This window comes from Oncorhynchus mykiss, chromosome 4, assembly GCF_057628025.1.
Source record: "Oncorhynchus mykiss isolate SJ-2025 chromosome 4, ASM5762802v1, whole genome shotgun sequence".
Lineage (NCBI taxonomy): Eukaryota > Metazoa > Chordata > Actinopteri > Salmoniformes > Salmonidae > Oncorhynchus > Oncorhynchus mykiss.
Genome location: NC_143025.1, coordinates 55573165 through 55599803, shown reverse-complemented (window position 1 = coordinate 55599803; position 26639 = coordinate 55573165). Strand labels below are relative to the sequence as shown.

At 42.9% G+C, this 26639-nt stretch overlaps 1 pseudogene; it reads right to left on the bottom strand.

Moving 5' to 3' along the window:
* Positions 1 to 22990, bottom strand: part of LOC149984075 (uncharacterized) — a 36231-nt pseudogene extending 13241 nt beyond the window's left edge.
* Positions 22991 to 26639: the final 3649 nt, after the last annotated feature.

Genomic DNA, 26639 nt, shown 5'->3' with positions numbered 1-26639 from the left:
ACCCCTCCGGGTAGATTCCAGCAAACTTTACCCTTGTTTAATTGGCCCTTTCCCCATCTCCAAGATTATTAGTCCCTCTGCTATTCGTCTTCTCTTGCCCAATGCCCTTCATCCCACGTTTCATGTGTCTAGGATTCAACCTATGACTCACAGCCCTTTGTTTCCTGTTTTCTGACCTCTTCCTGCCCTGAGCCTGTCTGCCGTTCTGTACCTTGTGACACTGCCCTGGATTACTGACCTCTGCCTGCCCTGACCCTGACCCTGTCTGCCGTTCTGTACCTTGTGACACTGCCCTGGATTACTGACCTCTTCCTGCCCTGACCATGACCCTGTCTGCCGTTCTGTACCTTGTGACACTGTGACACTGCCCTGGATTACTGACCTCTGCCTGCCCTGACCCTGACCCTGTCTGCTGTTCTGTACCTTGTGACACTGCCCTGGATTACTGACCTCTTCCTGCCCTGACCCTGACCCTGTCTGCCGTTCTGTACCTTGTAACACTGCCCTGGATTACTGACCTCTGCCTGACCTGACCTGTTGTTTGCCTGCCCCCTGTTTTTGTAATACACTTTTGTTACTTCGAACTGCATCTGGGTCTTTTCCTGAGGTCTGACAGTAAACACTAAATAAAGACCTTCAAGTCATCTTATGTTGATATTCTCTCCCGTTATTTCTATGTACCTAATATTTATTTACCATGTACAGTAACAGTCAAAAGTTTGGACACACCTACTCATTCAAGGGTTATTATTATTTTTTTTTTAACGATTTTCTACATTGTAGAATATATCAAAACTATGAAATAACACATATGGAATTATGTAGTAACCAAAAAAGTGTTAAACAAAGTAGCCTTCTTCAAAGTAGCCACCCTTTGCCATGATGACAGCTTTGCAGACTCTTTGCATTTTCTCTACCATTTTCTTGAAGGAGTTCCCCAATATGCTGAGCACTTGTTGGCTGCTTTTCCTTCAATCTGCGGTCCAACTCATCCCAAACCATCTCAATTGGGTGGAGGTCGGGTGAATGTGGAGGCCAGGTCATCTGATGAAGCACTCCATCACTCTTCTTCTTGGTCAAATAGCCCTTACACAGCCTGGAGGTGTGTTTTGGGTTATTGTCCTGTTGAAAAACAAATGATAGTCTCGCTTAGCGCAAACCAGATGGGATGGCGTATTGCTGCAGAATCCTGTAGTAGCCATAATGGTTAAATCTCTGACAGTATCACCAGCAAAGAAAACCCACACCATCACACCTTCTCCTCCATGCTTCCCGGTGGGAACCACACAGAGATCATCCATTCACCTACTCTGCGTTTCACAAAGACACAGCAGTTAGAACCAAAAATCTCAAATTTGGATAGATTTCCACCGGTCTAATGTCCATTGCTTATGTTTCTTGGCCCATCAAGTCTCTTCTTATTATTGGTGTCCTTCAGTAGTGGTTCTTTACAGCAATTCAACCATGAAGGCCGGATTTAAGCTGTGTCCTTTGAACAGTTGATGTTGAGATGTGTCTGTTACTTGAACTCTGTGAAGCATTTATTTGGTTTGCAGTCTGAGATGCAGTTAACTCTAATTAACTTATCCTCTGTAGCAGAGGTAACTCTGGGTCTTCCTTTCCTGTGGATGTCCTCATGAGAGCCAGTTTCATCATAGTGCTTGATGGTTTTTGCGAATCCACTTGAAGAAACTTTCAAAGTCCTTGAAATTGTCTGCATTGACTGACCTTCATGTCTTAAAGTAATGATAGACTGTAGTTTCTCTTTGCTTATTTGAGCTGTTCTTGCCATAATATGGACTTGGGCTTTTACCAAATAGGGCTATCTTCTGTACACCACCACTACCTTGTCACAAAAAATTAACTTTTAACAAGGCACGCCTGTTAAACATGTGAGTTCTTAGCTCTGCATATCTGAGATTCCCTAACATCAGCGCAGCAGATGGGAATATATTCAAACCTATTTTCTGTATTGGAAGAAAACGAGGTCTTGCTAAATACAAACCAGTAATAAGAAAGAGGTTTTGAGAGAATGTGTTGAGTCAGTGATTGGCAAGTATTGTTGTTCTTGTTTTCTCCCTGTCTTTAATAAGCTGCAAGCTAATGCTCTACACAAAACCACACACACACACACACACACACACACACACACACACAAACACACACACACACTATGCTGTGACTCTTGGCTCTTAGGATTTGATGTGTTCTTTGTAGAAATTCACTGGCCCTAGGCTGGATGGCACAACATCAGACACTGACATACAATGTTTTCAACAGAATTATCATGTCATTTCAATGAATATCAATCACTAAATATCTCTAAATATCTCAATGTACATCCATATACACAAATAGACCAATGGCAACCGGAGCCCAAGTACAGGCATGTATGCTCGCTCACTCGCACGCACAGACACACACACACACAACTACACACAAGCTGTAGTGTACCAATGAAAACCGATGCCCATATAGCCTACAGGCCAGATTTTACCACCATTTTAACTGCCTGGCCACTCCACAGAAAGGACTATTATCGCAGGGTTCTTGTAAAAATATATAATAATCTTAGGTACTTTTACCAGCTAGGTTGCATTTGTTTTGTATGTATATGACAAATGACTCACATGGAATGTAAATCAGACTAACTTCACTAACTTTATCTTTTGTGTTTTGAAATGTCTTTAACCTATTTTTAGTCATTTGCAAGGATGTAGTGGTAAACAATTGGTTAAAGGTTAAATATTAAAACATAGTTTTAAAACGCTAATTTTACGCAAATAGGCAAGTAAAAGTTGTGGTTTTAAACTAATGTGCATAAACGGCATCTACCTGCCTGTGCACTCCACTACATCCCTGGTCAAATGTAAAATGGGTAACAACATTGACAAATAACTCAACGTGAAGACATAACTTGCTGTCGGATGGTAGCTCCCAGCTCTTCCTTTGATTAAAATCTGAACACCTATTTTGGGTGCCTTCCTGAGTGACCTTTCAATCCTGACCTTTATTCAGCACCTCATGATGCAGACAGGAAGGTATTAGGGGGAGGGTACGTGTGGAGGGATGAGGGGTCAAGCCTAAAATGATGTGTTGCGAATCGGACAACAGAGAAGGGGGGATTCTACCCTGTAACAGAGACAATGTATTGTCCTGTGATTTGGGAGCTGAATACTTAATAATTGTTGCACAGCAATAAAAAAAACTGCTTATGTGTGTGAGCGCATTCGTCCCTGTATCAACATACTCCTGCCATAATACTCTATGGTGAAAACAATAGTTGAGACAGTATGAAACCACAGCCCATTGACTCCTGTCATACACCCAGCTGGATGAAGGTTGGTTGGGGTTCCTGGGTCAGGGATGGGGGTGACTGGAGGGTCACCAGGCACACCAGGGTTTTGCTGGTTTGAATCCCGAGCCGCAAGGTGAAAAATATGTTAATGTGCCCTCGAATAAGGCATTAACCCTAGTTGCTCCTGTAAATCGCTCTGGATACGAGTGTCTGCTAAATGAAACAAATGAAATGTAAATCTAGTCACGAGCTGGCACAGCAACAATCTGATTAACCAAACCTTAACCCAAACCATACTGCTAACCTTATGCCTAACCCTAATAAAGTGGAGATCCTAACTGACCTAAGACAGGGAATTCTTACTGGGATTAAATGTCAGGAATTGTGTAAAAATTGAATTGAAATATATTTGGCTAAGGTGTATGTGAACTTTCGACTGTATATTTTGTTTTAAGTGGTGCGTTCCCAATAAATCAACTGATTATAAACCTATTAGCAGCAGAAACTTACTCAATCCCCCACATCCCCCTAGGGCGGAGCAGTCAACTGTGGACCACGTCCTACTGCTCATGTTGACATGTTCAGTGACCTCACCCCCCCCCCCCGACCTCCAACCATCCTAAATAAACGCACACATGCATGCATGCAATCACAAATGCACAAATACGTTGACACACACACACAAACGCAGGTTGACGTTTCTTGGGGTGAATCTCGTCCTGGAGGGAGGGAGGCAGAGCTGAGCGTTTTCCACTAAATGGGCCAGCTGCAAAGTAAAAATGTTTATTTTATGGTAAGAATGAATGAACACCAAAATGTGCTTTTTGGATTTAATTTAAGGTTTTAAGAATGTGAAATGTCAGAATAATAGTAGAGAGAATGATATACAGTGCCTTGCGAAAGTATTCGGCCCCCTTGAACTTTGCGACCTTTTGCCACATTTCAGGCTTCAAACATAAAGATATAAAACTGTATTTTTTTGTGAACAATCAACAACAAGTGGGACACAATCATGAAGTGGAACGACATTTATTGGATATTTCAAACTTTTTTAACAAATCAAAAACTGAAAAATTGGGCGTGCAAAATTATTCAGCCGTTTTACTTTCAGTGCAGCAAACTCTCTCCAGAAGTTCAGTGAGAATCTCTGAATGATCCAATGTTGACCTAAATGGCTAATGATGATAAATACAATCCACCTGTGTGTAATCAAGGCTCCGTATAAATGCACCTGCACTGTGTGTCACGAATCCCGTTTCCTGAGTCTGTTTTTTGCCTATGTTCTGTCCTGGAGTGTTTTTTCCAGGGTCCTGGAACGCACCCTGTCTGGTTGCCGGGCAATGTAGCCAGTTGGGGTTTCTGATTACCCGCACCTGTATCCCATCAGCTATCTGCACACCTGGTCCTGATCATCATCTCTCCTCTTCATAAGCCCGGACCTGACATCCATTCCCTGCCGGATCGTTAGCCATGAACAGTATGTTGTGCCAGAGTATCAGCCTCAAGTTGGATAGAATGTGTTTTGTTGTTTGTTACGTATTGCTTGCCTTAAACTTACCTCCGTTTGTTTTGTCTTCAGTTACTCACCCGGATCATTTACCCCATTCCCGCCTGGTCGTCGGAGGATTCCGCTTCCCCATTGGATACACCTATTTACTCCCATCAACACACCGCCGCTGCCCGCTACGCCACCTGGATATATCTAACCATTCACTTACACTTGTAAATAAATACTCACCTTCTTCCTACTCTCCTTGTCCTGGTCTGCTTCTGGGTTCGATTTTGAAGAGCCGTGACACTGTGATAGTCTCAGAGGTCCGTCAAAAGTGCAGAGAGCATCATGAAGAACAAGGAACACACCAGGCAGGTCCGAGATACTGTTGTGAAGAAGTTTAAAGCCGGATTTGGATACAAAAAGATTTCCCAAGCTTTATACATCCCAAGGAGCAATGTGCAAGCGATAATATTGAAATGGAAGGAGTATCAGACCACTGCAAATCTACCAAGACCTGGCCGTCCCTCTAACCTTTCAGCTCATACAAGGAGAAGACTGATCAGAGATGCAGCCAAGAGGCCCATGATCACTCTGGATGAACTGCAGAGATCTACAGCTGAGGTGGGAGACTCTGTCCATAGGACAACAATCAGTCGTATATTGCACAAATCTGGCCTTTATGGAAGAATGGCAAGAAGAAAGCCATTTCTTAAAGATATCCATAAAAAGTGTTGTTTAAAGTTTGCCACAAGCCACCTGGGAGACACACCAAACATGTGGAAGAAGGTGCTCTGGTCAGATGAAACCAAAATTGAACTTTTTGGCAACAATGCAAAACGTTATGTTTGGCGTAACAGCAACACAGATCATCACACTGAACACACCATCCCCACTGTCAAACATGGTGGTGGCAGCATCATGTTTGGGCCTGCTTTTATTCAGCAGGGACAGGGAAGATGGCCAAAATTGATGGGAAGATGGATGGAGCCAAATACAGGACCATTCTGGAAGAAAACCTGATGGAGTCTGCAAAAGACCTGAGACTGGGACGGAGATTTGTCTTCCAACAAGACAATGATCCAAAACATAAAGCAAAATCTACAATGGAATGGTTCAAAAATAAACATATCCAGGTGTTAGAATGGCCAAGTCAAAGTCCAGACCTGAATCCAATCGAGAATCTGTGGAAAGAACTGAAAACTGCTGGTCACAAATGCTCTCCATCCAACCTCACTGAGCTCGAGCTGTTTTGCAAGGAGGAATGGGAAAAAATATCAGTCTCTCGATGTGCACAACTGATAGAGACATACCCCAAGCAACTTACAGCTCTAATCGCAGCAAAAGGTGACGCTACAAAGTATTAACTTAAGGGGGCTGAATAATTTTGCACGCCCAATTTTTCAGTTTTTGATTTGTTAAAAAAGTTTGAGATATCCAATAAATGTCGTTCCACTTCATGATTGTGTCCCACTTGTTGTTGATTGTTCACAAAAAAATACAGTTTTATATCTTTATGTTTGAAGCCTGAAATGTGGCAAAAGGTCGCAAAGTTCAAGGGGGCCGAATACTTTCGCAAGGCACTGTAATTCAGTCATCACAATCCCAGTGGGACAGAAGTTTACGAACACTCAATTAGCATTTGGTAGCATTGCCTTTATATTGTTTAATTTGGGTCAAACGTTTCAGGTAGCCTTCCACAAGTTACCCACAATAAGTTGGGTGAATATTGGCTCATTCCTCCTGACAGAGCTGGTGTAACTGAGTCAGGTTTGTAGGCCTCCTTGCTCGCACACGCTTTTTCAGTTCTGCCCACACATTTTCTATAGGATTGAGGTCAGGGCTTTGTGATGGCCACTCCAATACCTAGACTTTGTTGTCCTTAAGCCATTTTTCCACAACTTTGGAAGTATGCTTGGGGTCATTGTCCATTTGGAAGACCCATTTGCGACCAAGCTTTAACTTCCTGACGGATGTCTTGAGATGTTGCTTCAATATATCCACATAATTTTCCTTCCTCAAGAAGCCATCTATTTTGTGAAGTGCACCAGTCCCTCCTGCAGCAAAGCAGCCCACAGCATGATGCTGCCACCCCCGTGCTTCACGGTGGGGATGGTGATCTTCGGCTTGCAAGCCTTCCCCTTTTTCCTCCAAACATAATGAAGGTCATAATGCCAAACAGTTATTTTTTGTTTCATCAGACCAGAGGAAATTTCTCCAAAAAGTACGATCTTTGTCCCCATGTGCAGTTGCAAACCGTAGTCTGGCTTTTTTATGGTGGTTTTAGAGCAATGGCTTCTTCCTTGCTGAGCGGCCGTTCAGGTCGATATAGGATGATATACAGTGCCTTGCGAAAGTATTCGGCCCTCTTGAACTTTGCGACCTTTTGCCACATTTCAGGCTTCAAACATAAAGATATAAAACTGTATTTTTTTGTGAAGAATCAACAACAAGTGGGACACAATCATGAAGTGGAACGACATTTATTGGATATTTCAAACCTTTTTAACAAATAAAAAACTGAAAAATTGGGCGTGCAAAATTATTCAGCCCCCTTAAGTTAATACTTTGTAGCGCCACCTTTTGCTGCGATTACAGCTGTAAGTCGCTTGGGGTATATCTCTATCAGTTTTGCACATCGAGAGACTGAAATGTTTTCCAATTCCTCCTTGCAAAACAGCTCGAGCTCAGTGAGGTTGGATGGAGAGCATTTGTGAACAGCAGTTTTCAGTTCTTTCCACAGATTCTCGATTGGATTCAGGTCTGGACTTTGACTTGGCCATTCTAACACCTGGATATGTTTATTTTTGAACCATTCCATTGTAGATTTTGCTTTATGTTTTGGATCCTTGTCTTGTTGGAAGACAAATCTCCGTCCCAGTCTCAGGTCTTTTGCAGACTCCATCAGGTTTTCTTCCAGAATGGTCCTGTATTTGGCTCCATCCATCTTCCCATCAATTTTAACCATCTTCCCTGTCCCTGCTGAAGAAAATCAGGCCCAAACCATGATGCTGCCACCACCATGTTTGACAGTGGAGATGGTGTGTTCAGCTGTGTTGCTTTTACGCCAAACATAACGTTTTGCATTGTTGCCAAGAAGTTCAATTTTGGTTTCATCTGACCAGAGCACCTTCTTCCACATGTTTGGTGTGTCTCCCAGGTGGCTTGTGGCAAACTTTAAACAACACTTTTTATGGCTATCTTTAAGAAATGGCTTTCTTCTTGCCACTCTTCCATAAAGGCCAGATTTGTGCAATATACGACTGATTGTTGTCCTATGGACAGAGTCTCCCACCTCAGCTGTAGATCTCTGCAGTTCATCCAGAGTGATCATGGGCCTCTTGGCTGCATCTCTGATCAGTCTTCTCCTTGTATAAGCTGAAAGTTTAGAGGGACGGCCAGGTCTTGGTAGATTTGCAGTGGTCTGATACTCCTTCCATTTCAATATTATCGCTTGCACAGTGCTCCTTGGGATGTTTAAAGCTTGGGAAATCTTTTTGTATCCAAATCCGGCTTTAAACTTCTTCACAACAGTATCTCGGACCTGCCTGGTGTGTTCCTTGTTCTTCATGATGCTCTCTGCGCTTTTAACGGACCTCTGAGACTATCACTGTGCAGGTGCATTCATACGGAGACTTGATTACACACAGGTGGATTGTATTTATCATCATTAGTCATTTAGGTCAACATCATTCAGAGATCCTCACTGAACTTCTGGAGAGAGTTTGCTGCACTGAAAGTAAAGGGGCTGAATAATTTTGCACGCCCAATTTTTCAGTTTTTGATTTGTTAAAAAAGTTTGAAATATCCAATAAATGTCGTTCCACTTCATGATTGTGTCCCACTTGTTGATTCTTCACAAAAAAAATACAGTTTTATATCTTTATGTTTGAAGCCTGAAATGTGGCAAAAGGTCGCAAAGTTTAAGGGGGCCGAATACTTTCGCAAGGCACTGTAGGACTCGTTTTACTGTGGATATAGATACATTTGTACCTGTTTCCTCCAGCATCTTCACAAGGTCCTTTGCTGTTGTTCTGGGATTGATTTGACCTTTACGCACCAAAGTAAATTAATCTCTAGGAGACAGAATGTGTCTCTTTCCTGTGCGGTATGACGGCTGTATGGTCCTATGGTGTTTATACTTGCATACTATTGTTTGTACAGATGGACGTGGTACCTTCAGGCATTTAGAAATTGCTCCCAAGGATGAACCAGACTTGTGGAGGTCCACAATTTTTTTTCTGAGGTCTTGGCTGATTTCTTTTGATTTTCCCATGATGTCAAGCAAAGATGCACTGAGGTTGAAGGTAGGCCTTGAAATACATCCACAGGTACACCTCCAATTGACTCAAATTATGTCAATTAGCCTATCAGAAGCTTCTAAAGCCATGACATAATTTTCTGGAATTTTCCAAGCTGTTTAAAGGCACAATCAACTTAGTGTATGTTAACTTCTGACCCACTGGAGTTGTGAAACAGTGAATTATAAACAATTGTTGGAAAAATTAATTGTGTCATGCACAAAGTAGATGTCCTAACCAACTTGCCAAAACTATAGTTTGTTTACAAGAAATTTGTGGAGCGGTTGAAAAACGAGTTTTAATGACTCCAACCTAAGTGTATGTAAACTTCCGACTTTAGCTATATATATAAACCAAGCATATAGGTTCATAAGCCATAGTCACGGTACTAACATTGCTATAGTTGATTTATTCTCTAATGTCCGTTTTGTGAAGGCAGATGAGTTTTCCCGCCAATTAAATCTCATCTGCGACTGTGGCCTCTTTGTCTCTATAAGGACCAGACTGAGCTGCCAGAGGGTACAGAAATAGGAGGGGTCGGAATGCTGCTTCATTCCCAGATTTCCTGCTGATAAATCCAGGTGAGTGACGGGATGACACAGCCGTATCCCACGATTACAGGAAACAGACGGAATTTTGGCTCATCAAAGCACCCGTGAACTTCTCTATTCTCTGATCCCTAATCACTTCACTGAGCTTTCCATATATGAGTTCTCAACACTCAGTACACTATTATTGGAGAATAGAAGCAAGAGGGTTGAAAGGGGTTGGTTCACTCTGCTTAAGGCAAATACCATTGTGACATTTATAGATGTAGCTTTGACATTCAACTGATGGTAAGGGATCCACATTCTGCTGATGAATTGAGAAGACCACTACAATTGTTCTGATCTACTACAATCTAGAACCTTGGTTGTTCAAGAGCACAGTTTCTACTATCATCTAGAACAGGTTTCCCCAACTGATGGAAAATTTGACCAGCAGGGGATTTTATTTGGCCCCCCAAAATTTTCTGAGCCAAATAAAACACAGCAAAATCAGCGCCAAGTGATTTTCATTTTGGAAATAAGTTCCAAAGTATTCCTACGCTTAATAGAGATATTTGTGATCATATAAACATTTTAGAAAGGTTTGAAATTATTCTCTTTTAGTCAAATATTGTATAGGTTTGGGCCTGCTAGAGCTGCCCCGGTCAACTGTAAGTAGTGTTATTGTGAAGTGGAAACGTCTAGGAGCAACAACCGCTCAGCCGCGAAGTGGTAGGCCACACAAGCTCACTACCGAGTTCCAAACAACCTCTGGAAGCAACGTCAGTCGTCGCAAGCTTCATGAAATGGGTTTCCATGGCCGAGCAGTCACACACAAGCCTGTGATCATCATGTGCAATGCCAAGTGTTGGCTGTAGTGGTGTAAAGCAATTTTCCAATATCTAATAGAAATCATTCCCAAAAGAGTGGAGGCTGTAATAGCAGAAAAGGGGGGACCAACTCCATATTAATGCCCATGATTTTGTAATGAGATGTTTGACAGGTGTCCACATACCTTTGGTCACGTAGTGTGCATTTCAAATGTATCTCATCAATAGGGAAGAATCATAAAAGGAATAAAATAGATGACAAAGTAATGTTCATTGATACAATTATACTTTCTTTTGGCCTGTGCAGTTTTAACGCATTTTGCTCCTAAACCCTCAAAGTTTATCTTAAAACTCCCGAGGGTAGGGATGGATTTTATATCGTTTGATGCACCATTCCATTCCTCTGCACAAGTGTTACGCCAGTGTTCTCGTTTGTTTTCGAAGTTTTAGCCCGTTTAGCCCATTTGTCCTTCAGAATTTTTTTTATGCCACTGAACCATGAGATACAAGCTTAATCATAGTGGCACTGGATCAAAGATGTTGCCAGGGTTCTCATAGTCTCTGTATCCAGAAACTTGGATACTCTTGCCAGGAAATTTATCCTGGAGTGAACCTTCCCACTGACCTTCAGAGTCACGAGTTCATATGGTCATGAGTTGGTCCAGTTCACATCCCAAGTATTTAACCGAGCATTTCTCCTTCACCATTACACTTGCCCAAACAGGATACATTCGGTCTTGCCTGAATGAGCAATGCATTTAACACTAATTGCTCCAGGGTTGCTGTTGATGATGGCTGACCTTGGCCGAGACTCTACCCTGAGGGTGGGATATGCAGAAAACACATTTCCATTTCACACATGTGTATAAAACACACTTGTACCTGTGTGAAACAGGACAAATATAAGCACCCACCAACAATGATGAAGTACTCTGGTGCTTGTCAATGTCCAAGGTCTTCCATTTCCAGGAATCCCAGAGGAGGTGAACTGATTAAGAAACTGTCATACCTCCTCCATACACTCACCCACCCCACCCCACCCAGCCTTATTAATTGTTATAGAAAACCCTACTACTGTACCTCCCGCTCTCTTGCCCCTCCCCTCCCTCCTTGCCCTGCCCACCTGCTGTGCTGTGGTTGGTTCCCTTTGATCTGCCCAGCACTCTAATTGGGAGGAAGTGAAGTGTGGGGCCAGTGAGGTCACCATTACCCGTGACCCTTCTCATCGACCACTCTGAATGTCGTTAGGGAGCGAGACGTTTCTCACGGTGGATGACCCCCCCCGACCAAGGTCCGGGAGGGACGGAGGGGACAGATCTGGATCTCGTTAGGGACCCCCCTAAAAATCAGGCACAGCTTCAATCTAATTTGAGGCACTGCAGAGGTCAGTGTTAGAGGAGTCCTCGTTAGTGGTGTCCGGCTGTGTGTGTGTGTATCTCAGGGTGGATGACATGTTTAGGGTTCGGTATAAACACTAGTCATAAAAGGTAATGCAACACACACAGACACACGAAAGATTAGCCCTTGCCCCTAACTGCATAAACATTACTAACATCAACAACATGCATGCCGGTTTTTCCTGGTTGAAGGTTGACGAGAGATTAAGCGCTTCTCTTCTAGTTTTTATGAGAGTATTACTGTGATGAAAATTCCAGATTGTCTGCATAATCAAATATCATTCAGCTCAGACACCCACACATACACCACAAGACATGTCACCAGAGGTATCTTCACACTGCCCAAGTCCAAAACGAATTCTAAACGTACTCAAGAGCATAACCTTTTAGAGCGTTGTATTTGCTCAACTTAGTGTTGCTATTTAACTATGTGGTATTGCGTTTCCGTACAGTATTAATTTAAAATAACCCTGTCACTTTTTTTTAACTCTCTTCAGTGCTGTTCAGTATTCTAGAGATAATTGTTGATAGTAATGTTTACTCCTACCAGTGTCATTACAAATTTACACTGACACATAATACTAAAGCAATAGGAATAGTGTATTAATTGAAAGGCACTGCCCTGTGCTTCTGTGGGGGAATTTCTGATTTCAAACTCTCCCGACATTTTGTATTTTTGCATTTATTATGGATCCCCATTAGCTGCTGCTTTGGCAGCAGCTACTCTTCCTGGGGTCCAGCAAAATTAAGGCAGTTTATACAATTTTAAAAACATTACAATACTTTCACAGATTTCACAACACACTGGGTGCCCTCAGGCCCCTACTCCACTACTACCACATATCTACAGTACTAAATCCATGTGTATGTATAGTGCGTACAACAATTATTTTTTCACCTCTTTAACACTGACTTCAAGGAATTCAAAAGTACAATTCTTGTCTTTCATAATTTGGTCCGATATACTTGGATGTGTAGCGTCAGCGTTTGTTGCTGGCATGTCATCCCTATGTTTGCTTATCTTGCCAATGACAAAGCAATTAAAGTAGTTTGCAATAGCAGTGGGCTTTGTGATGAATGAGCCATCTGATTAAATTAAATGAAGTAGCCGAGTTGCCTTTTTTTTCTCCCAAAATGTAATTTAAGGTGCCCCAAAGCTTTTTACTATCATTCTTTAGATAAATTATCTTTGTCTCATAGCGTTGTTTCTTTTTATTTAGTTTATTCACATGATGTCTTCATTTGCAGTACATTTGCCAATCAGTTGGGCTGCCAGATTTATTTGCCATACCTTTCGTCTCATCCCTCTCAACCATAACATTTTTAAATTCCTCATCAATCCAGGGGAATTTAACAGTTTTTACTGTCATTTTCTTAATGGGTGCATGCTTATTAGTAACTGGGATAAGCTTTTTCATAAATGCGTCAAGTGCAACGTCTGGTTGCTCCCCATTACACACCACAGCAAATATTCTTTACATCAACAACATATGAATCACTACAAAACTTATTGTATGACCTCTTATACACTATATTAGGCCCAGCCTTTGGAACTTTGGTTATCCTAGATATGGCTACTATATTGTGATCACCGCATCCTATGGATTTGGATACTGCTTTAAAGCAAATATCTGCAGCATTAGTAAAGATGTGATCAATACATGTTGATGATTTAATTCCTGTGCTGTTTGTAACTACCCTGGTAGGTTGACTGACAACCTGATCCAAGTTGCAGGCTCTGGTTACAGTTTAAAGTTTTTTCCTGAGTGGGCAGCTTGATGAAAGCCAGTCAATATTTGAAACACCCAGAAAATGTACTTCTAGGTTGATATCACATACATTATCAAGCATTTCACACATATTATCCAGATACTGACAGTTAGCACTTGGTGGTCTATAGCAGCTTCCAACAAGAATAGGCTTTAGGTGAGGAAGATGAACCTGTAGCAATTTTACTTCAACAGTATTTAACATTAGATCGCCTCTAAGCTTTACAGGAACATGGTAGAAAAAAAATAGACCACAACACCGTCTCCATTTGCATTTCTGTATTTTCGGTAGATGTTTTAACCTTGTATTGCTACCACTGTATCATCAAAGGTATTACAGTTGAAGTCAGAAGTTGACATACACTTAGGTTGGAGTCATTAAAACTCGTTTTTCAACCACTCCACAAAATTCTTGTAAATAAACTATAGTTTGGGCAATTCGGTTAGGACATCTACTTTGTGCATGAAACAAGTCATTTTTCCAACAATTGTTTACAGACAGATTATTTCACTGTATCACAATTCCAGTGGGTCAGAAGTTTACATACACTAAGTTGACTGTGCCTTTAAACAGCTTGGAAAATTCCTGAAAATTATGTCATGGCTTTAGAAGCTCCTGGTAGGCTAATTGACATAATTTGAGTCAATTGGAGGTGTACCTGTGGATGTATTTGAAGGCCTACCTTCAAACTCAGTGCATCTCAGTGCATCTTACTTCATGGGAAAATCAAAAGAAATCAGCCAATACCTCAGAAAGAAAATTGTAGACATCCACAAGTCTGGTTCATCCATGGAAGCAATTTCCAAATGCCTGAAGGTACCACGTTCATCTGTACAAACATCTGTACAAATAGTACGTAAGAATAAACACCATGTGACCACGCAGCTGTCATACCGCTCAGGAAGTAGACGCATTCTCTCTCCTGGAGATGAACGTACTTTGGTGCGAAAAGTGCAACTCAATCCCAGAGCAACAACAAAGGACCTTGTGAAGATGCTGGAGGGAACAGGTACAACGTATCTATATCCACAGTAAAACGAGTCCTATATCGACATAACCTGAAAGGCCGCTCAGCAAGGGAGAAGCCACTGCTCCAAAACCACCATAAAAAAGCAGACTATGGTTTGCAACTGCACATATGGACAAAGATTGTACTTTTTGGAGAAATGTCCTCTGGTCTGATGAAACAAAAATAAAACAGTTTGGCCATAATGACCATCGTTATGTTTGGAGGAAAAAGGGGGAGGCTTGCAAACCGAAGATCACCATCCCAACCATGAAGCACGGGGGTGGCAGCATCATGTTGTGGGGTGCTTTGCTGCAGGAGGGACTGGTGCACTTCACAAAATAGACGGCGTCATGAGGTGGGAAAATTATGTGGATATATTGAAAAAACATCTCAAGACATCATTCAGGAAGTTAAAGCTTGGTCGCAAATGGGTTTTCCAAATGGACAATGACCCCAAGCATACTTCCAAAGTTGTGGCAACAAAGTCAAGGTATTGGAGTGGCCAACACAAAGGCCATTCTTAAAACCTTAAATCCAAAAAGCACATTTTGGTGTTAATTCATTTTTACGATACATTGCCAATTTTGACTTTGCAGCTGGCCCATTTAGTGGAAAATGCTCAGCTCTGCCTCCCTCCAAGACGAGATTCACCCCAAGAAACGTCAACCTGCGTTTGTGTGTGTGTGTGTGTGAGCGTATTCGTGCATTTCACATTCATAAAATAAAGTGGTGAACCTAACTGGCAAAAGATGTCATTTTTACCAGGGTTATTTATTTAAATGTATTTCACCTTTATTGAACCAGGTAGACTAGTTGAGAACAAGTTACACATGGAATAAACAAGCGTACAGTCAATAACACAATAGAAAAAAAGAAAGTCTATATACAGTGTGTGCAAATGGTGTGAGTAGGTAAGGCAATAAATAGGCCATAGTAGCGAAGTAATTACAGTCTATCAAATTAACACTGGAGTGATAGATGAGCAGATGATGATGTGCAAGTAGAAATACTGATTTTCAAAAGAACAGAAAAGTAAATAAAAACGATATGGGGATGAGGTAGGTAGATTGGATGGGCTATTTACAGATGGGCTATGTACAGCTGCAGCGATCGGTTAGCTGCTCAGATAGCTGATGTTCAAAGTTAGTGAGGGAGTCTCCAGCTTCAGCAATTTTTGCAATTCGTTCCAGTCACTGGAAGCAGAGAGCATGAAGGAAAGGTGGCCAAAGAGGTGTTGGCTTTGGGAACGACCAGTGAGATATACCTGCTGGAGCATGTGCTACAGGTGGGTGTTGTTATCATGACCCGTGAGCTAAGATAAGGCGGAGCGTTACCTAGCAAAGACTTATAGATGACCAGTGGGTCTGGCGACGAATATGTAGCGAGGGCCAGCCGATTAGAACATACAGGTCGCAGTGGTGGGTGGTATATGGGGCTTTGGTGACAAAACAGATGGCACTGTGATAGACTGCATCCAGTTTGCTGTGATAGAGTGCGGGAGGCTATTTTGTAAATTCCATCGAAAGCGAGGTTGAACTGACTGGTAATACGGGTTGCAACAATGGCGGTGGATAATTTAGAAAGAGAGGGTCCAGATTGTCTAGCCCAGGTGATTTGTGCGTGTCCAGCTTTTGCAGGTCTTTCAGAACATCTGCTATCTGGATTTTGGTGAAGGAGAAGCTGGGAAGGCTTGGGCAAGTAGCTGCTGGGGGTGCGGAGCTGTTGGCCGGGGTTGGGGTAGCCAAGAGGAAAGCATGGCCAGCCATAGAGAAATGCTTTTTGAAATTCTAGATTTTCGTGAATTTACTTGTGGTGACAGTGTTACCTAGCCTCAGTGCAGTGGGCAGCTAGGAGGAGGTGCTGTTGTTCTCCATGGACATAACAATGTCGCAAACATTTTTGGAGTTAGAGCTACAGGATGCAAACTTCTGTTTGAAAAAGCTAACCTTTGTTTTCCTGACTGACTGCGTGTATTAGTTCCTGACTACCCTGAAAGGTTGCATATTGTGGGGACTATTCACTGCTATTGCAGTCCGCCACAGGATGTTTTTGTGCTGGTCGAGGGCAGTCAGGTCTGGTGTGAACCAAGGGATATATCTATTCTTAGTTTGACATTTTTTGAAAGAGGCTTGCTTATTTAAGATGGTGAGGAAATTACTTTAAAGAATGACCAGGCATCCTTGAATGACGGGATGAGGTCAATATCCTTCCAGGATACCCGGGTCAAGTTGATTAGAAAGGCCTGTTCGCAGAAGTTTTTTAGGGAGCATTTGACAGTGATGAGGGGTGGTCATTTGACCGCGGACCCATTGCGGATGCAGGAAATGAGGCAGTAATCGCTGAGACCCTGATTAAAAACAGCAGAGGTGTATTTGTCGGGCAAGTTGGTCAGAATGATATCTATGAGGGTGCCAAAGTTGATAATTGATAGTTGATAATTTGTGTGAGATTAAGGGCATCTATCTTAGATTGTAGGACTGACGGGGTGTTAAGCATATCCCAGTTTAGGTCACCTATCAGAACGAACTCTGAAGATAGATGAGGGGAAATCAATTCACATATGGAGTCCAGGGCACAGCTGGGATCTGAGGGGGTTCTATAACAGGCTGCAACAGTGAGAGACTTATTTCTGGAGAGATACATTTTTTTAATTAGAAGCTCAAACAGTTTGGGCATAGACCTGGAAAGTATGACAGAACGTTGCAAGCTATCTCTGCAGTAGATTGCAACTCCTCCCCCTTTGGCAGTTCTATCTTGACGGAAGATGTTGTAGTTGGGGATGGAAATCTCAGAATTTTTGGTGGCCTTCCTAAACCAGGATTCAGACACAGCAAGGACATCAGGGTTGGCGGAGTGTGCTAAAGCAGTGAGTAAAACAAACCTAGGGAGGAGGCTTCTGATGTTAACATGCATGAAACCAAGGCTTTTTGCATGAAACAAAGGAGAGTGCCTGGGGACACGCATGGCCTGGGTTAACCTCCACATCACCTGAGGAACAGAGGAGGAGTAGGATGAGGGTACGGCTAGAGGCTATCAAAACTGTTTGTCTAGTGCGTTGGGGACAAAGATTAAAAAGAGCAGATTTCTGGGCGTGGTAGAATAGATTCAGGGCATAATGTACAGACGGGTATGGTGGGGTGCGGGTACAGTGGTGGGGTGCGGGTGCCGTGATTAATGAACAGTCCAGCAGGCATCAGCTATGTAGCCAAGTTATCATAGGAATTGTCAGGAATTGTGAATAACTGGGTTTATATGTATTTGGCTAAGGTGTATGTAAACTTCCGACTTCAACTGTATCTAAGTGAGTTTCTGAGATAATCAGAAAATGAATGTCCTCTGTTACAAGTAAGTTATTGACTTCATGGACCTTGTTTCTTAGGCTACATATGTTAATATGGGCTATTTTTAGCACTTTTCTGGGTTGCTTAATTGTTTTTAAGGTTTTACTGGGAATCTTATCAGAGGTAGACTTACTCATGTTATTTACATAGCAGCTGATAGTGCAGGTTGAGCTGCATAAAGTGGCCTTCCTACTATTGCACACCGCCTCAGTGCTAACAGTGTAACTCTGGTTTAATGGCTCATGAGTACTGTTTACAATAGATGTAAACAAATGTATTCGGTGCAATTAGCCTAGCACCGGCCAGTCAGCTGTGGAGACCCAACACGATGGCAAAACTTCCAACAGAAAAGAGCGGCGTCCGGCTACTGGGTTGGAAGAAAAATAAAAGTAGGTGGGCATGGGTTCTCCATTAGCTTATGTAGGTTTGCTACTTGCTTGCTAAGAGTTGAGACTGGTGTTTTGCGGGTGCTAGTTAATGAAGCTGCCAGTTGAGGACTTGTGAGGCATCTGTTTCTCAAACTAGACACTAATGGACTTGTCCTCTTGCTCAGTTGTGCACTGGGGCCTCCCACTCTTTCTATTCTGGTTAGTCAGTTTGCACTTTTCTGTGAAGGGATTAGTACACAGCGTTGTACGAGATCTTCAGTTTCTTGGCATTTTCTCTCAGACTGACAAGTTTCAGAAGAAAGGTCTTTGTTTATGGCCATTTTGAGCCTGTAATCAAACCCACAAATGCTGATGCTCCAGATACTCAACTAGTCTAAAGAAGGCCAGTTTTATTACTTCTTTAATCAGTACAACAGTTTACAGCTGTGCTAACATAATTACCAAAGTGTTTTCAAATGATCAATTAGCCTTTTAAAATTATTAACTTGGATTAGCTAACACAACGTGACATTGGAACACAGGAGTGATGGTTGCTGATAATGGGCATCTGTACGCCTATCTAGATATTCCATAAAAAAATCAGCAGTTTCCAGCTACAATAGTAATTTACAACATTAACAATGTCTACACTGTACTTCTGATCAATTTGATGTTATTTTAATGGGCAAAAAATTTACTTTTCTTTCAAAAACAAGAACATTTCTAAGTGACACCAAACTTATGAACGGTAGTGCACATTCCCTTGATGCTTGGCCCATTTTACACTCAAAACCTTAGTGGAAGAAGCGTGTTTGCTATCTCATGCCTATGTCTGAATATAAATACAGCCAAATTACAGTGGGGCAAAAAAGTATTTAGTCAGCCACCAATTGTGCAAGTTCTCCCACTTAAAAAGATGAGAGAGGCTTGTCATTTTCATCATAGGTCCACTTCACCCATGACAGACAACATTTGGGGGAAAAATCCAGAAAATCACATTGTAGGATTTTTTATGAATTTATTTGCAAATTATGGTGGAAAATAAGTATTTGGTCAATAACAAAAGTTCATCTCAATACTTTGTTATATACCCTTTGTTGGCAATGACAGAGGTCAAACGTTTTCTGTAAGTCTTCACAAGGTTTTCACACACTGTTGCTGGTATTTTGGCCCATTCCTCCACGCAGGTCTCTTCTAGAGCAGTGATGTTTTGGGGCTTTTGCTGGGCAACACAGACTTTCAACTCCCTCCAAAGATTTTCTATGGGGTTGATATCAGGAGACTGGCTAGGCCACTCCAGGACCTTGAAATGCTTCTTACGAAGCCACTCCTTCGTTGCCCGGGCGGTGTGTTTGGGATCATTGTCATGCTGAAAGACCCAGCCACGTTTCATCTTCAATGCCCTTGCTGATGGAAGGAGGTTTTCACTCAAAATCTCACGATACATGGCCCCATTCATTCTTTCCTTTACACGGATCAGTCGTCCTGGTCCCTTTGTAGAAAAACAGCCCCAAAGCATGATGTTTCCACCCCAATGCTTCACAGTAGGTAAGGTGTTCTTTGGATGAAACTCAGCATTCTTTGTCCTCCAAACACGACGAGTTGAGTTTTTACCAAAAAATTATATTTTGTTTTCATCTGACTATATGACATTCTCCCAATCTTCTTCTGGATCATCCAAATGCTCTCTAGCAAACTTCAGACGGGCCTGAACATGTACTGGCTCATGCAGGGGGACACATCTTGCACTGCCGGATTTGAGTCCCTGGCGGCGTAATGTGTTACTGATGGTAGGCTTTGTTACTTTGGTCCCAGCTCTCTGCAGGTCATTTACTAGGTCCCCCCGTGTGGTTCTGGGATTTTTGCTCACCGTTCTTGTGATCATTTTGACCCCACGGGGTGAGATCTTGCGTGGAGCCCCAGATCGAGGGAGAATATCAGTGGTCTTGTATGTCTTCCATTTCCTAATAATTTCTCCCACAGTTGATTTCTTCAAACCAAGCTGCTTACCTATTGCAGATTCAGTCTTCCCAGCCTGGTGCAGGTCTACAATTTTGTTTCTGGTGTCCTTTGGCAGCTCTTTGGTCTTGGCCATAGTGGAGTTTGGAGTGTGACTGTTTGAGGTTGTGGACAAGTGTCTTTTATACTGATAACAAGTTCAAACAGGTGCCATTAATTTAGGTAACGAGTGGAGGACAGAGGAGCCTCTTAAAGAAGAAGTTACAGGTCTGTGAGAGACAGAAATCTTGCTTGTTTGTAGGTGACTAAATACTTATTTTCCACCATAATTTGCAAATACATTCATTAAAAATCCTACAATGTGATATTCTGGATTTTTTTTCTCATTTTGTCTGTCATAGTTGAAGTGTACCTATGATGAAAATTACAGGCCTCTCTCATCTTTGTAAGTTGGAGAACTTGCACAATTGGTGGCTGACTAAATACTTTTTTGCCCCTCTGTATATATAGAGTATATTCCGGTATATATAAATTTTAACAGCAGTATACTGTACTGTCCACTATCTCTCTGAAGAGTATGAATTAGGCTGTTTGCGAAGGTTTGAATCCTAAACAACCTACCTACACATAGTGTGAAGTACAATACCAACATAGCTACTGTAGTAGGTCAAAGCTGTGAAAAGCTGGAAAACCTTGGTAGAACATTGTAGTGCTCATTTGAAAAAAATAAAAAATTCTACAGACCAATGTTTATTCTCACATAAAACATAGTTTTTTAATATTGTAAATAGACTCTAGCGTCTGCAGGATGGGGAAGCACATGAATTCATCTGTAACAATAGCCTGGTCATACGTTCCAGTGTTTCTATTGCATTAGGTGTCAAAACTTGTGCCAAGAACATATCCAACTGGACTTTCAATCTTTTGGTTTCAAAATTCAATACACTGAAAGGATTTTCAATTTGCCCAAAACACTGATATATTTTAGACCCAATATCATTTTTGCCATTTTCCTGTAAAGACAGACATTGACTCTTTTGCTTGACTGGGAATGTCATCAACTAATTCTTCCATGGAACAAAAGTGTTCACTGTTGTTTCACCAACTCCTCCTGTTTTGAGTTAAGCTATTGTTGTGGCACAATTATCCACAATACACTTATTATACAGTGCTGAATCACAACGTGAGCTTGGTGCTGGTACATCACCAAAATCGTTGGCTGCAAAACTGTTAGCAGCGCTAGAGGGACCTCTACCCTCATTATCAGAAACTGCTTCGATACACTCTTTATGTGCCCTGTTAAGATGCTTTCTACATCCAGAATAAATGCAAAATACACGTGAACCTGATCACACGCAGAGATTTTCCTTGACAAAGACTGTGGATTAACTTCAGATGTTTTACAAGGCAATTGGCATTTGTCTGGCGGCATTTGGATTCAAAACATTTCTGTGGCTCAAACGGATCTGTTTTATGCAACATTCTGGCCCTCGACTCTGCTACCCAGGGATTCGCCATAGTTGTATCAACATCAAGAGCAAAGTGGACATGTTGGCTGTATGAGGTACCAAAGACAAAGTGAGCTTTGAAAAGCTCATCTAAACAGCCCAGTGTGCCAGATGCCTTACAGGGTACCGCATGTTTGTCTATCACGATGAAATAGGAATGATCATTCTCTGGTCCCCACAGAAAGCAGACTGTTGACCTCCAGTGCTGCCATCGAGATACTGCTGGATGCTGGTCCCTTGCCCATAAGACAATCATGTATTGTTAGAACATCTACTCTTAATTCTCACAACATCTAATATGAGTCTCACAAGCCAGACAGTGGTAATTACAATATGGATTACAGTGTTACAATGCCACAGTTGTAGTAGTGTATCTAGTAAGAGGGATTATCGCAATAGATTTGATGATAGTGCTCTTTGCTGGTAGTAAGTGTTTGTACACTTGAGGGAGAGAGGGGTGAAGGGTAAGAAGGGGGAAGGAATGGGAGGGGGGGGTCAGGATACAGTGTCACAATTTGTCTATAGCAAATGTGTGTTGAATTGTAGCCTGACCTTCATGAACTTCACAAGATGTTCATCTGCGTCTCTTGCTGACATCTTTCCCGGTTTGTTGCTGCCTTGAGCTGAGGGAGGCAGAAGATGCACGAGGAGAATAATGGACGACGTGTCCCAGCCCAGAAACACAAATTCTAACATTAGACAACTTTCACAACCTGTCTGCCAGTGCTGGTGTGTTGAAATTTGACCCACTTCACTTTCAACCACAATCCTAAATTTCTTCTCCCTCGAAAGTGGTATGTCTGCACCTTTTCTACCTCAGCTGTGGACTCGGCATTATGCATCAGGTCCTGAAGCTTGGTTGTTGGTGTGTGTCCATGGCTCTGCAGGATGGCCTTCTGTTTGAAGACAGTAGGCCATTTCTCCAGGAATTTTATAGATGTTTATAGACGTGGTCCTACTGCCTTTTTAGCTCGGGCAATGGCCACCCCGTGACATGGTCATGTTTTTGAAAAAACAATATATCAACATGTCATTCATACGATCTCACACGTGCATGCTATGGAGGTCATAGCGTCCATTTCATACATACATTGCCTGGTATGTCCAGGAACCGTGGAAACACTAAGTATGTCAGAGGAGTTCTGTGGGTCATGAACAATTTCTGGACTGTAGGCAAAGGTCAACTTCATCTTTCCTTTTATGGTTACTTCATCAGACGTGTGTTTCATCAGCACGATGGCCTCTCCACACCGCCCTTCTTCACTCAGCCAGTATTCGTCCGTGAAGGGGCCTCTGTCAGCAGCTGGTCCACATTCAATCAAAAATTAAAAAGGGCAGCAACACAACACCGGTATAAACAGTCAAACTAAATCCCCATTAAACTCAATCATGAGAAAAATGCATGAAAAGTCTCACTCCCTTGTGAACACACCCTCACATACCTGCACCCGAGCGAGCACAAACCATACACACACAAATATTGGACAGCTATGCCAACCAGCTGACCCACCTGTTAGTGATATATGAGGGGGCTTTACTCTTCCCTCTGCAGCCTCTTTTACAGGTGCTTCAGTCTCCATGCCAAGTATCCTGTCTTCTGCCCTGTAATAGTGGGCCTGGATAAACAGACACAAATTTAAAAAATATTTTGTTCACCAGAAGCAAATTTGTCACTGGTGCATGTTAGAATCTGGAAGAAAAGTTTAACAGTTGCAGGGGCAACTCGTCCCATGTGCGATGAGGGGGTAGACAAGTAGCACGAGTCTTCGAAAAAGCCACATGTAGGTCCCGGTATTCCTCCAGGTTAGGGACGTGAGTGGCCTGGTCCGGACTTTCCACGGAGGTGGCACAGATAGACACAGAGAGACACCTCCCCTGACACTCCTGCGGCCAACCCAACAACCTCCTCTCTGTCCACGATATCCTGGGGTTATGCAACTGTAACCAGGGGAAACCTAAAACAATGGGGTGTACAGGAGAGTCTAAGATGAGGAAAGTGATGCGTTCATGGTGGTTGTGAGCAACTGTGAAATGGGAATCGTGGTCTGGCACACCAGTCCTGTTCCTAGGGGATGGACTGGGATAGGGAGTTGTAAAGGTACTAGAGGAATGCATAATGATAAGGCCACTGACCGGTCTAGGAAATTGCCTGCAGAACCTGAGTCCACTAGGGAAGGACTCAGTGGAGGGCCAGGATAATCCAGGAAGGTGACAGGAAGGAGAACAGGCTGGGTGGACAGAGAGGAGCAAGCCTACCTGGGAAGGTGCAAGAGCCTGTCACTTCCTCTCCTGGTTCTCCTTCTGGGACAGGAGTTTCAGGGGTGGTCCGACTCCCCACAGTAAGAGCAGAGACCCTTTTGACGGCGGCGTTGTTGTTCCTTTGGGGGAAGGTGAGTCGTGCCCACGTCCATGGACTCAGTCTCGCTGGAGGTTCCTGGGATAGACCCGGACCCAAGGGATGGGTGACGACGTGCATGCAGGAGATTATGCAGGTGGATAGCCATGGCAATGAGCTGGTCCAGCGTAAGGTCCTCATCGTGACAGGCCAGCTCGGTCTGGACGTCTGCCTGTAGCCCGCTGTGGAAAACCATCAACAGGGCCTGGTCGTTCCAGCCAGTGGACGCAGCCACCGTCCGGAAATCCAGAGCGTACTCCAACACTGTCCTGGACCCCTGGCGTAGATGGAGGAGATGCTCACCACCCTCTCAGTCCTGTTTATGGCACGGAAAAGTTGGGTGATGCGCTCATGGGACTGCACCTCTGGTTCGTTCCTCTCTCAGACGTTGTGTGCCCACTCCAGAGCCCGGCCTGTCAGCCCCGAGATCACCAAGTCCACCTTGTCCCTCTCTGAGGCCATCCCGGCATGACGGGCAAGGTGGACATCATATTGCAGGAGAAACCCCCTACAGTGAGCTGGGGTGCCGTCAAACTGCTCCGGGAGGGGTAGGTGGACATTTCTAATCAGAATACAAAGTGCAAAATAATAAAGTACTCAGGAAAAAGTAGGAGAGATTCCTCTCAGGAAAACAAGCAACATTTACAATGACCGACGAAGACAAATGACAGATGTAATGTAATGAGGACGAGACAAGTCCGGGATTGATTAGTGAAGGGCGTTTGCCAGGAGCAGGTTCGGCAGCATGAATTAAATGAAATTATGGGCAGAAAGACAAATTCAACTCCATCTTTCATTGAATCAGATGGCTTATTCATCACAAAACCATTTGATGTTGCCATTTATTTTAATTATTATTTTGTTGGCAAAATGGGAAAAGTTAGGCAGGAAATGCCAACAACGAACAGTGAGCAATTATTTTCATGCATAAAAAAACAAAAAATGAAAGAAAAGCAATGCAAGTTTGAATTTTCTGAAGTTAGTGTGTGAGAGGTTGAAAAAAGATTGTTATCAATAAGGACAAACCTCCTGGCATAGACAATTTACATGGAAAGCTGCTGAGGATGGTAGCTGACTCTATAGCCACTCCTATCTGTCATATCTTTAATCTGAGCCTAGAGGAAAGTCTTTGTCCTCAGGCCTGGAGGGAAGCCAAAGTAATTCCGCTACACAAGAGTGGTAAAGCGGCCTTTACTGGTTCTAACAGCAGACCTGCTGCCAGCTCTTAGCAAACTGTTGGAAAAAATGGTGTTTGACCAAATGCAATGCTTTTTCGCTGTAAACAAATTAACAACAGACTTTCAGCATGCTTAAAGAGAAGGGCACTTGACATGTACTGCACTGACTCAAATGACTGATGATTGGTTGAAAGAAATTGATAATGAGAAGATTGTGGGAGCTGTACAGTTAGATTTTAGTGCAGCATATTATTGACCGTATCCTGTTGTGACAAAAACAGACATTCCTGTCTTTGCAAAGTTTACGCAGGTACTCGTTTAGGGCAAAGAGCCATTTGAAACGTTTATTCTCTTCTCTGTGCTAGCGAGGGTCATTGGAGTCCTCCCTCAGCTCATCAGATCGCATAAAACGAAGGTCGTTAAAACCTACTTGAGTGATGATGGTGTCAGTATTGGAGTAGTTGGCCAGAACCCTAATAGAGAGTTGATGTTGGACACGGGCTCCTGGGTGACAGTGGACCTTGGTCGATCCACAGACCATAGACAGGCAAAAATCTTTGACCATCGAGCTGCCCACAATGATTGTGGTCATGATGGAATCCGATGGGGAAACGACCTGCTGTGGGGGAGGGTGCCACTGGGCAGCCGCCGGCTGTTGGTATACACCCAGGATCCGTGCTGAGTCCCTGGGCTGGCAGGTCTGTCTCAAGCGGGGCAAAGCTGCTCGATCGGATCTTCTCAGATAGATGGGTGGCCAGACTGCCTCCTGGATCTCCTACACCTTGAGAGTGTCCAGTCTCCAATGGGCCGCGGCTACACTTAGAGTACATGCAGGCTAACCATTATGCAAATTGGCCATGAAAACCAATTTCATGAAGCTCCAAACGAACAGTTCTTGTGGGGACGTTGCTTCCAGAGGCAGTTTGAAACTCGGTAGCGAGTGTAGCAACCAAGGGCAGACAATTTTTACGCACTACGCGCTTCAGCACTCGGCGTACTCGTTCTGTGATACACCTGTCAGCAATGGGTGTGGCTGAGGGATGGATGAGGGGGGTTTTATGACACCTCACTTCGATCGTAAACCATAAGCAGCAGATGATTCCTTTTGAGGTCTAGATTGGGTGATCGATATGTCTTTGTGTCTTATGAAGAGTTGGCTGCCCAAAACTACAACATCAAACAACGGACACTGGTACAATATATTTTAACATCCGAATATTAGGAATGATGAGAGGTGGAATATGAAAAATGAATGCCTATTTTTTG